This window comes from Schistocerca nitens, chromosome 7, assembly GCF_023898315.1.
Source record: "Schistocerca nitens isolate TAMUIC-IGC-003100 chromosome 7, iqSchNite1.1, whole genome shotgun sequence".
NCBI lineage: Eukaryota > Metazoa > Arthropoda > Insecta > Orthoptera > Acrididae > Schistocerca > Schistocerca nitens.
The window spans coordinates 442,828,999-442,842,886 of record NC_064620.1 but is presented as its reverse complement, the minus strand read 5'-3'; positions in this window follow the sequence as shown (position 1 = coordinate 442,842,886).

The following is a 13,888-nucleotide window of genomic DNA, read 5'->3' as shown; positions in this document are numbered from 1 at the left end:
TTGTTAGCCGGTAGGCCCCATAACGGGGAGTTCGGCCGCCGTATTTCAAGTCCTTTTTAGGTGACGCTACATCGTCGACTTGCGAATCAATGATGATCAAGGACACACAACACCCAGTCCCCTGCCGGAAATCGAACCCGGGCTCCCTGCGTGATAGGTGGTAATGCTACCGCTACGCTACGGAGGCGGATTGTGTTGGGGGAACTGGGTGGTAGAGGCGCGGCAAAGTACCAGGATCAGCAAGCAGATGGGGAACTAGCGGCTGGTTATTGTCGAGATTATGGGTAATGTAGGGTAGTAGGAGTGTTCAAGACGGAAGCTTATGGAGGGAAATTTTATAAGTTGGTATAGGATTTGGGTGCACGATAAAAGGATGGAGGAGTGGATTTGCATGCCTAATTTGCATAACAAACGATGAGTCAGATCGGGAATTTATACGTGTGAAATATCGTGGAAGGATACAATCCCCAGGTCTGACCTGTTAGTAGCATTAGTAAGTTAGCCTACTGTTGGATTTCTGTTGAACGATTAGTAGCTTGGGTTTCGACGTTATTAGGCGCTTCTAAGTTACTCTGAGGGATTTCAGCTAGCTGTTCACCTGGATAGGATGGTTGTAAATGGTAAGGTAAAAGTTGGAGGGCGGAATCTGTGAAATGTTCGGTCTACTATTATTACCCGGGTTGTGGTAGGGTTGACTTTGAGGAGGGAGCTGGAGAAATCGTTGGGTATTCTAATGGGTGGGGTGGAGGGCTAGGAAGGAAGAGATGAGCAAGACAAAAGCCTACATAGTTATATAAGAGGAGGTGGCTACGGCATTTCTTTCCTATTACCTTCCTTGTACCTATATTTGTCTTTCAAAATTCTGTGAATACCATTTCCAGAGATGTCTATTGCCCTTCAACCAAACTGCCTTTTTTGGTATTTATAGTCGCCGTTCCTACTGCCTTAGATAACTTCAAACGCATCTCATCGTCCTCACGATTTCAGTATTCGATTTCTTTCCACGTTGTTCCTTCCGGATGTTTCTGTTTAATTTCAGTATACGCTTCACTATTCCTGATTTTTTACCTGAGTCTGTTGTATGTTTCCCCCGAGAGCGCCTCGCAATCGAATGTAATCCCTCTACAACACGCCCAAATCATGCATGTGGCAGAGGATGATAAGGTAGCTTCCTGCCGACGTTTCATCCTCAGCACTTGGAGGTAGAGTTTGTAATCATCGTCACTCAGACCGTCACCTCTCTGCTACTGACGTCAACGTGCAACACTACTGGGATTCAACATATGTGGAACACTGTTTAAAATGTAGACGGTCGGTTCACATTAGTGTGACCACCGCCTGTATTCTGCGTCAACGTGCAGTAACCAGTCACAGATGGCAGGACGAAGCTCTAGCACTGCTGGGTACATGACTCGTGTCGGAGATACACGTAAAACAATGCAGTCGTTGTCGTAATACGGAAACATAACGATTTATCTGACGTCCAAAGGGGGGGGTATTCTGCGTCAACGTGCAGTAACCAGTCACAGATGGCAGGACGAAGCTCTAGCACTGCTGGGTACATGACTCGTGTCGGAGATACACGTAAAACAATGCAGTCGTTGTCGTAATACGGAAACATAACGATTTATCTGACGTCCAAAGGGGGGGGGGGGTGGTCATCGGCTTTAGGGCCAAGAGTGGATGCATTTCTGATACGACTAAGTTTGTGAACTGTTCGGTAGCTGCCGTGGTTAAACCGCACCGCACATAGGAAAATGGTGCTGTCTTAAATCTGCGCCGAAGCAGATGTGGTGCACCACAGGCTATGGATGACAGGGATGAGCGATCAGTGCGGAGATGTGTACATGTAAATAGTCGTGCAACTGTGGAGAAACTGATAGCGCAGATGAACCGAGGGTATACTAGCAGTGTTTCCTCAACGATCGTGCAGCGAACACTCCTGCATCAGGAAACCCGCCGCTGGTATCTTGTTCATGCATCTTTACTGACTGCTTTTCATCGGCGTCGGAGGTTGGCATTTGTGCACCAATACGGCAATATCGAACTATCAGTATAATAAGTCACGGCTGCAAAATACTAACGCGAATTCTTTACAGACGAATGGAAAAAACTGATAGAAGCCGACCTCGGGGAAGATCAGTTTGGATTCCGTACAAATATTGGAACACTTGAGGCAATACTGACCCTACGACTTATCTTAGAAGCTAGATTAAGGAAAGGCAAACCTACGTTTCTATCATTTGTAGACTTAGAGAAAGCTTTTGAGAATGTTGACTGCAATACTCTCTTTCAAATTCTGAAGGTGGCAGGGGTAAAATACAGGGAGCGAAATGCCATTTAGAATTTGTATGGAAACCAAATGGCAGTTATAAGAGTTGAGGCGCATGAAAGGGAAGCAGTGGTTGGGAAGGGAATGAGACAGGACTGTAGCCTCTCAGCGATGTTATTCAATCTGTATATTGAGCAAGCAGTGAAGGAAACAAAAGAAAAATTCGGAGTAGGTATTAAAATCCATGGAGAAGAAATAAAAACTTTGAGGTTCGCCGATGACATTGTAATTCTGTCAGAGACAGCAAAGGACTTGGAACAGCAGTTGAACGGAATGGACAGTGTCTTGAAAGGAGGATATAAGATGAACATCAACAAAACCAAGACGAGGATAATGGAATGTAGTCGAATTAAGTCGGCTGATGCTGAGGGTATTAGATTAGGAAATGAGACAAAGTAGTAAAGGAGTTTTGCTATTTGGGGAGCAAAATAACTGATGATGGTCGAAGTAGAGAGGATATAAAAACATCGAGTACAGATTTAAGTGTCAGGAAGTCGTTTCTGAAAGTATTTGTATGGAGTGTAGCCATGTATGGAAGTGAAACATGGACGATAAATAGTTTAGACAAGAAGAGAAGCTTTCGAAATGTGGTGCTACAGAAGAATGCTGAAGATTAGATGGGTAGATCACATAACTAATGAGGATTTATTGAATAGGATTGGGGAGAGGAGGAGGTTGTTGCACAACTTGAGTAGAAGAAGGGATCGATTGGTAGGACATGTTCTGAGGCATCAAGGGATCACCAATTTAGTATTGGAGGGCAGCGTGGAGGGTAAAAATCGTAGAGGGAGACCTAGAGATGAATACACTAAGTAGATTCAGAAGGATGTAGGTTGCAGTAGGTACTGGGAGATGAAGAAGCTTGCGCAGGATAGAGCAGCATGGAGAGCTGCATCAAACCAGTCTCAGGACTGAAGGCCACAACAACAACAACACTGCAACTGGAAGCCTACTGAGTGGCGAAAGGTGGCCTTCTCCCCATGAGTCACTTTTTATACTCCATCCGCATCCGACAGATGGCCGTAGGCGTATACGGCCTCTGAAAGCAAACACCCTGCAGCAACCGGAAAGGGCCAGGACGGACGCTCTGCCTGGATGATCATCAGCGCCGCCATTTCTAAATGTTACAGAGGAAGAAAATTCGTTTACACTGTGATGGTGGGTGGGGGGGGGGGGGGAGGGGAAGGAGCCAATTGGCACGCTTGCGATCGAGGTGGTATGGGATCGGTGCTGGGCATGGGGCACACTCTTCCCTTCCTTTATGGATGACTCGTATCATTTGTATTTAAAATTTTGTCTTTTTATCTTAGTGCCAATCATTTCATTTTTGAATGTTCCTTCCCGTGCGTTTTACCAATTAATCCACTTAGGAATTTTTACCCATTTGCGTTTTCTTTAATATTTCATATGTGGTTGGGACTGTTTATGGTCTCTACTTTATATGGTTCCCTGTTCTCATTTATTTACTTATCTTATATTCTTGTGTGGAATTCTGAGCTTCGAGATGTATTACATTTATTCTGTGAAGAACGTTTGTTAATATAGCATATTTACGTACTGTCAGGTTGTTAAATTTTTTGTGAATGACTCTGCGTTTTTCCCTAATTGGGGCCGGCCTGGATGGCCGAGCGATTCTAAGCGCTACAGTCTGGAACTGCGCGACCGGTACGGTCGCAGTTTCGAATCCTACCTCTGGCATTGATGTGTGTGATGTCCTTAGGTTACTTAGGTTTAAGTAGTTCTAAGTTCTAGGTGACTGATGACCTTAGAAACTAAGTCTCATAGTGCTCACAGCCATTTGAACCATTTTTGAGCCCTAATGGGAAAACATCTTTTCTGTATAACGTAATATTAGCAGAAATCATTTCTTGTATTACAAAGTACTGTGCATGAAGGCAGACACGCAAATAAAGTATTTTTTTGCACAGGCGAAACGATCAAGAGAAGTATTAAGTGTACACGGAGGACTAATTTAAGAAGTCGTATACATGATATTAATAAGTAGAGTGAAATGACGCTTGACTTTGTATGTATGTATGTTAACCGGGGACCTAGAAACGACCGAGAGGCTCCGTTCCCGCCGCAGCCGCAGTGTTCCACAACCCCACGACGACTACCGCAGTCCACTTCACCCCTCCGCAGTCCCGCACCGAACCCAGGGTTATTGTGCGGTTCGGCTCCCGGTGGAACCCCCAGGGAACGTCTCACACCAGACGAGTGTAACCCCTATGTTTGCGTTGTAGAGTAATGGTGGTGTACGCGGACGTGGAGAACTTGTTTGCGCAGCAATCGCCGACATAGTGTAACTGAGGCGGAATAAGGGGAACCAGCCCGCATTCGCCGAGGCAGATGGAAAACCGCCTTAAAAACCATCCACAGACTGGCGGGTTCACCGGACTTCGACACATATCCGGCGGGCGGATTCGTGCAGCGGACCAGGCGCTCCTTCCCGCCCGGAAAGCCGTGCGTTAGACTGCACGGCCAACCGGGCGGGCTACGCTTGACTTACTTGTGTGTGTAACTATTTTTATACATGTACTTGATGATCGACCGAGAAATTTTCAGCTTTTATTCATAGTACTTTGACACTTTAATGTAAGGCAGCCGGAAATGCATGACATTTTTATCAACAGTGATAAAATGGTGGTAAGATAAAGTTCTTGATACTAGGTCATGAGCTGTTGCCGTAGATTAAACGTCCTACACCCTAGCATTTCCTCATGCTGCGAGGATGTTACAGTTATTTTTCTTAGGAAAGAGACGCTAAGCTTAACAGATCCCCTGTGAGTGGAGAGAAAGGGTAAAAACAGGTGACGTAAAAGCATAACTTGAGAATGTCTGGATCAATTTCTACCACATTAGGTACATACATCACTCATTATATGTTTAAGAATATTATGGGAGCAAGATGCAAGCACAAGTGCTAGGGCTGAGGATGAGAACTTGTGACTTGTAAAGATGTTTGAAAATTACTTGTTGATATTTTTTCCCTGTATTTAATTGACTGAAATATATTAAAAATATGAAGCGCTATATTCCTTATTTATATTTTTCAAGGCCTCAGCCAGGTCCTGAGACGAAGCACAGCAGCAAGCCGATAATTTGATCTTTTTTTTTGTTTTTATGCCTAACATCATGCAGCACGATTTAATACCACAGATACACTTAACATTCTCTCTGGAGTCGGTTGGCGTAAATCAACAAAAAATGAGACAGTTGTCAGAGACAGTCCGTTTTCCCGAAACGATAATCAGTTACTGTTGCCGGTAAGCCTAAAACGAAAACGAAATCTGTAGGTCAGGCTCAAAGGAAAGGAAAAAAATACGAAAATATTGCTAAGGGATGAAACAGATTATTAAAGACACCATTGACTTCAGGCTATGCTTTTCGGAAGTCCTCAACTTTTCGTAAAAACCCAGAGTACTGTGATAAATAAAATTAAAAAACATGAGGTAGCTGAAATGAGGTAAAGTATTTACTCCAACACTGAAGTAAAATGTGTTCTTTTTGCCGTTTTCGCCCTTAAAAAGTTTAATTATTGACCACGACTTTTTGCATACTTCCTACACAGGCAGACTTACAAGTTCGCTCACGATTCAGAAAAAACTGCAAGGTGAAATTCGCAGCAAATACAGGTGAAACTCATGTACACGGGAGAAGCCGGGGGCAACAAATTTATATTCAACTTAAAACCACATTAGTGGAACCCTGACTAAAGTTAAGATAAAAAGATGTAGTCTTTAGTGTAGGTATTCTCCCATGGTAATTATGAAGTAATATGAATTGTCAATATGCGTCGTTTATTGACGCTTGCATTTTTGTAGGAGAGGAACTTATCATTTCATTCAAAAGAGTAACATTTGATAAAGGCGGGTAATTTCCAGTCTACGTAGATAGCGCTGGCAGCTTGCAGATAAGGTTTCAGCAGTTAGCGATTTCGAAGCAATTTTCTTTGTGGTCTCAAAAATAACTAATTACGTTACTTTGAAGGAAGGAAAATATCCAATTGAACCCGTACAGCAAACCCAAATTAACACGAAATCGTTTCCACCAAAAGAAATGTCAGGCATAAAGAGAAGTTTATTCCGCTCAATTAATTTCCGTGCGGTGAAAGAATTTCTCTGTTACCAGTTATAAATCAAAGCTTATTTCCGGACCATTAACTGTGTGAGAGTGTTAAAAAGGGTCTCAGAAAAAAAAAAAATGTTTTGCTATGTCAGACCAGCGGAACACAATTTTTAATTAAAACACCATAAAAAGGCAGGAGCGCACATAAATTTCCCCGAGGATCGTATGCCGCATAAACGGCCGGATAATGGAGGGAAGCAGCCACACCAACGGGAAAAATGAACAGGAAGTACATTTTTCCGAGATATGTAGCCAGGGAATTCTGCGATGCCGTTCTCCCGGCTACAATTGTATCTTTGAGATTTTACGTTCTATGGATTTTCCAGCACGTTTAGCGTGGCAGGATGTAAGTAATAGATAATCATAAAGAACTGTGTCAGTAAAGTAATGAAGAGGCACATTTCGAAAGGCTACGTCTCTAAATCCTTTCTTTAAAAAAATACTGTGGAACTTTTCTTCATTCAGAGCTGTCAAGGATTTTCTGTAAAACGTTAAATTGTTTAATGGAGGAAAACAACTTTATATGTAAAATACAGGCCCCACTATTATAGGAAATTAGTTGCGAACAAGAAGACAGTAGTGGCATGCATGTAGATTTGCACAAAGTATTTCGCAGCTGCGCTTGCAATTAACTAGATATTATTTTCAGTGCTATGTTAATGTGATCTCTTATTTTTGGTCTTCATATTCTGCTTTTCTGTGTTATCATGTGAAATATTGTGACAATAATGGCGTGTGAAAAACGTAACACTAGGCTCCAAAGCAAACTGAGAAATAATAGTGACGACGAGCGTAGCTTATCAGCACCACTGTGTAATGAATTAACAGACATTCGAAGTAGTAATTTGGTAATTGTGCATAGGGAAATTGAGCGGGCGGCAAATAATGGTGGAGACAATGAAACAAATAGTGAACAGGGAAGCAATATCGATCGATCGGTCGGCAACAGCTCGCCTCAGGAATCCAAAATGACAGAACACAATATTGCAAATACTGTAGACTCAGGTTTTGGGTCCTCACCATTTTCTCAAATGAGTCAAGACACATTTTCTGCTTGTCAAAATGTGAATGTTGCCGGTGACAATGCACTTCCAAAAAGCATAGTGAAACAGATTCCAGACACTAATATATTATTATTGCAATTAATGCAACAAATGGAACAAAATCAGAGACAAAGACAGCAAAAGCCTCAAAAGTTAGACACAATGGAACAAAACCAGAGACAAACACAGCAAAAGCTTCAAAAGTCAGACACAATGGAACAAAATCTTCGGAAGTTAGACACCACGCTTGAACAAACAAGTGAAGATGTAACTACTGAGTTACATAAGATTGAATCGAAATGTCAAATAGTCTGTAATGACGCAAAAATACAAATTTGTGAGCAATTTCAACCTATTTTTTCGCGGCATGAAAATGCATTACAGAATCACGAAGCAGCCATAAAAGAACTGCAAGCTATTGTTCATGAAAATCATGAGACCTTGCAAGCTAAAATTGATCAGTTGCATCTACCGATTCGGTTACGCAACTTGCAAAAACTCAGTAAAACTTAAAGGACACAACAGATACTCTGAAAATTGGTTCAGAAAGAAACATGTCGGAAATTAGTTCATTATCAGAGAAAGTAGTTGAACTTTCAAATCAGCTAAATAATTTATCTGCGATGGTAGATGATAATCTGAATGACACAAAACCGGTATTCTTTAATGACACAGAAGAGTGCGAACAAGTTAGGCAATTCAAACAAAATCAGAATCAAATTAATGCGCAACACCAAAGAGAAATCCTGGACGTACAAGATCAGCTGACACAGGTAATACAAGAATTACGTATTTCAGAGGACACTCGCGCTACAATACGGGAAGAGGGACATAGAAATACAGAACAGCCACAAAATAATAACACGGGGTATTTCGGAAATTATGAAATAAATTGGCAAGGTACACCGAATTTTAAGATGGAACCGCCGAAACGACGTAACAATGACCGATATGCGACTCGCCGACGTGATGATTTTGACTATAAGCTGTTTATTACTACACGTAAATTCAAAATATTTAAGAATTCCGGCAACGACATTCATCCACAAGCGTGGCGTCATCAATTCTCTCATTGTTTTCCTCCCAACTGGTCATTAGAGCACAGATTAGAATTTATGTGTGGCTATTTCGAGAATGAACCAGCAGTAAGAATGCGATCGGTCATTCACGATTGCCACAGTGAAGGAGAATTTTATCATGCCTTCCTCTCAGCATATTGGGCTCAAGCAACACAAGACCGAGTAAAACATAGCATCATAATGATGAAACATTTCGAACAATCAGAATTTTCCAGTCTTGTGAAATATTTTGACGACATGTTGCACAAGAATCAGTCAGTACCTGTCAAACCCATACAGACCCTCAGAACTCATCCGCATTTGCTTAATCAAATTACCTGAACATTTACGACATACTATTTTGGCAGGACGTTGCAAAGACGACATTGTAGCTTTTCAGGGACTCTTACAAGAATTAGAAATTGACACTGACAATCGCGGAATGCGAAAACAGGAACACAACAATTACAGGTCACATCCGTCGCAATTCCGCGATGAAAGAAATAATAACTGGACACGACAAGGCTATTCTCACAATACAAATCGTGACCAAAACAGACACCACCCGTATGACAACCGTTGGCAGAGTAGTAATAATTACAGGGAAAGATCACCTCTCCGCGGTAGTGACTATCACAGAGACAATCAGAGAAACAGACAATATGGGAACCAAAATAATTATTATCAAGGGAGACGGAATAACTTTAGGCGCAACGGTCCAGCGCGCAGTTACGATTCAGGGAGAAATTCTCCACCACGTGACCGACAAGAAAGAAACTATGGAATCTACCGACATGACGACAGACGATATGATCGTAACGACAGACCTGAATTGCATCAGAACTGGCGGGATTCAAACAGAGCAGAGCCCTCTCGACAAGGTGAATTTGTAGAAGTTAGGTCTCCAAATCCAAATAACGACGCCGCCAACAAAGACACAATAGGCAATGACTCATACCGCTGGCAGCCACAAAACGTACTTATGAAACTGACGACGCAGCTGCTGTAGCTAGTAATTATGTAAAAATGGAAGACATTAGGGACATCTTACTCCAGGAACACGACGTAAAACATAACAACATTGCATATCCAGTGATTCACATTACAGTAAATGACGTAAAATTTACGGCAGTACTTGACTCTGGCAGTCTCATTTCAGTAATTAGTGAAACAGCCTTTAGCAAATGCAACAAATTGAACGATTGCCCCACACTTCCGTTACGTAAGATTAAATTACAAGGTGCAATCTTTGGAAAAAGTGTAGATGTACGCCAACAAACCAATTTAGAATTCTTTTGTCAAAGCCACAGCTTCTCTATGAGCTTTCTTATTGTTCCGTTATTGTCGACGGAAATTATATTGGGGGTAGACTTTTTGAATGAATACAAAGCAATCTTAAACATTCACGATGGTGAAATAAGTTTAGAGAAGAAGGTAAGTCAATAACTTTGAAATTTGAAGATTGGCTCTCAAACCATGACGAAGAAATTAATCGGCTTTACCTCTTGTTAGACAACAGTTCGGAATTTTCGACGGAACCTGACACTAACAGTCACTCTGCAAGTACTGACCAGGATGATATCGACGGCGCATTTGATGCCAATGAGTTAATTCAGAATAAAATTCAAACAATTGAGAATTTAATGACACTGATAGGCAAGACCTTTTTGAGATTTCACAAGCACATTCCACAGTTTTTACTCACAAAACAGGAACAATCAAGGGATTTCAATACCAATTTCGTGTTCGTGAGCATACTAAATTTTGTGTTAGACTATACGTAATTCCGGCACATTATAGGGACCGTGTTAGAACAGAAATACAATCTATGCTTGAGGAGGGCATTATTGAGCCTGCAGTAAGCTCATACAACAATCCATTACATGTTGTTGACAAGAAAAATGGATCGATCAGACTTGTCTTAGATTCGAGACAAATCAATACTATCATCATTCCTGAAACAGACAGGCCGCAAACGTTGGAAGAACTTCTTCAAAATTTTAATGGTGTAAAATTGTTGTCTTCTATTGATCTCAGATCCAGCTTTTATCAGGTCGAACTTCATCCAGTATGTAGAAAATACACAGCTTTCCTTTTTTCGGCGTTTATTATCAGTTTCGGAAACTTCCTCTTGGTTTGAACATTTCTTCAGCAGCATTCATTCGCGGGCTAAATTCCATATTACCTGAGTTCTTAAAACGTCACATCACCTTATATGTGGACGATATTTTGATAGCAGAAGCCTCATGGGAACAACACAAGCGCATCCTCAACAGCTTGTTACATATTTTTGCGGAATCTGGAATTACAGTTAACTTGGAAAAGTCTGAATTCGGTAGGACAAAGGTGAAGTTTTTGGGACAGATTATTTCTTCTGAAGGCATTCAGCCGGATCCTGAAAAGTTAGAAGCAATCAGAGCCATTCCAGTTCCATCCAAAAAAAAAAAAAAAAAGTCCGCAGTTTTCTAGGTCTCGTAAATTTTTACCGTCGTTTTCTGAATATGCAAATTCTAGTTACAACAAAACTTTGTTCTCTCACTGGAAAAAATACTACTTGTAACTGGGACCAACAAGTACAGTTGGAATTCAGTTCTTTGAAAGAATCGTTACTTAACGCGCCAATACTAGCTCATCCAGATCTGTCACAAGATTTCTGCCTTAGCACGGATTCTTCTAAAGTCGGCCTTAGTGCCCATTTATTTCAAGAAGCCACAGAAAATGACACTACTGTTCAGAAAACCATTGCTTTTGCTAGCCGAGTGCTAACAAAATCTGAAAAAAAATTATTCCGTTACTGAATTAGAAGCTTTAGCTATCGTTTGGGCATTTAACAAATTCCGTTTCTTTCTTTCTGGTAAGCATGTAAAAGTATACAGTGATCATCGTGCATTACAATTTCTTATGTCTTCAAATTTAAATCATGACAGGTTAAAACGTTGGGCATTGTTTCTGCAAGAATTCACTTCACAGTAGTCTACATTCCCGGCAAGAAGAACATTGTTGCGGACGCACTGTCACGCGCACCGGCTGGGCTTCAGAAAAGTAACACAGAAGGCAACCTCGAGAAAAATTTCAGTATTCTTTACATTTAGAAAGTCGCCTTTGAAAACTTCATCACCACATCTTTTAAGCACATTTCTCATGAACAAGATAAAGATCCGATTTGGAAAAACATCAAAAGTAAATGGCATGAAAAGACACACACTCAGATTCGGCATTATTATCTGGTTAGAAACAACATACTGTTCAAACGCTGCACTGTTGATGACAAGCTATGGGTACTTTGCATTCCATACGATTTTGTTAATAAGCTCATTTGGTACATTCATTTCAGCTACGCACATTTTGGTCCACGAAAGTGTTATCATACTCTTCGATCATGTTATTTTAACAACATGGAAAAGAGAATTCCAAGAGTTTTGTCTATTTGTAAACTTTGTCAAAAGGTGAAACCATCTACTATCTCACATAGTGCTCCGTTGTTTCCTATCATTCCTTCTAAATTAAAAGAATTTGCTGCTGTTGATCTCTTGGGACCCCTTGTCAGAACATCGAATGGATTTTCGTACGTTCTAGTCGCTGTTGAACTTACTTCAAAATCTGTTTCTTTCACTCCGTTACGTAAAGCCACTGGACGGTCTGTATCCAACGCCTTTGTCAAAAATTTCTTACGTGAAGTTGGCCACGTTGCTAAAGTCATTTCAGATAACGGACCGCAATTCAGATCTGCTGTTTGGTCATGCATGCTTCGGAATCATAAAATCAAACCTGTTTTTATTTCATTGTACTCACCACATTGTGACCCGTCTGAACGGATTATGAAAGAAATCAATAAGCTTTGCAGACTTTATTGTCACAGAAAGCATCAGGATAGGGACAGATATTTACACTTATTTCAAAACGTGCTGAATGAAATGCCTCATGACTCCACTGCTTTACCACCTACTCTTGTACTAAAGAATGAAGAACCACCGAACAGAATCAGAGAGCTTGTTCCTTTCCCGAATACACGTAAACTTCGACACAAAGACATAACTGATTTGGCTATTAAAAATATAAAATCTGCAGCAGACAAAAGGAGAAAACTACACGGTAAAGCAAATGCAAAGAAATTATATATTGGTCAGAAAGTTCTCATTAAAGCTCATTCATTGTCACAAATTCTTTCTAGTTTACAATGGACCTTACAGAATCCGATGTATACCACATGATAATTGTGTTGAAGTTGAAACTCTGTGTACTAGGAAGAGTAAAGGTTTACACCACATTTCACATGTAAAACCGTTTATTGAAAGATAATCTGCTTTTTAACTTTGTCTTTGCCATAAAACTTTTCACTTCACATTTATAGTATGCTTTGTCATACTTAGAAACTGTTACCATGCAACAATGTTTGAAGTTAAATGTCCAGTCAAGTACCAAGAGAACTTATTTAAACAGAAATTACGAATGCATTGTTACAGTGAACAGACGACACAGTGGTGTTATTTGTACATTCTCGCTTCTTAGTTCCACGATTACGTAACAACTATCAAGCTTACATACTTAGAATATATACTGCTAATGAGATTTTAAAGCAACATTTTGGTTTACTTGAAAAGATACTCTTTATTTTAAGTACATTCAGTGAGATTAAAGATGACTTAGCATTTGGTTTCTTTGATAGCTACACGATTATATCACGACGCTACTAATATGTGACACAATTTACATTGTTGCTTTTGCGGTGTATCTGTTTTATATCTGCACAGTTTTTCTATATTATTCTGGAAAGTAAAACATGTTTTAGTAGATACTTTTGTGGTATAGCTACAATGAGACATCCTTTTCCGTAGCACAATAATACGTTACATTATAGTACTTTCTTGATGACGGTAAGGTACGTAATAACTACGATATCTATATGAAAAGCATTTTATGACGAGGTAAGTACATTGACTTCAGCAGAACTTTGCTTACAGAGGACGATAACCACGACACTTCCACAGAATTATCTTACAGCAAGACGCACATTTAGCGGTACAGGACACGCATTTGAGTGATTAATTTTGTACTTAAACCATTTATTTTTCAAAATTTTTGAATTACAAAGAAAGTTTTCCGTGATACATTTCATTCCATTGCTGTAATCTGTAACACCTGAGGGTATAATTACATAAATGCTCAGGGGGGTACATGCTTACTTTGTGTACCAAGTGTTTGGCAAGCACAAGGAGCCCTAGCTTATATGGTATTTGCTTATACAACATTACACATCGGTACCATATTTCTCTAACACATAAATTACAAAGCTATCTGATCATTTAACTGAGAGAGACAAACATTTT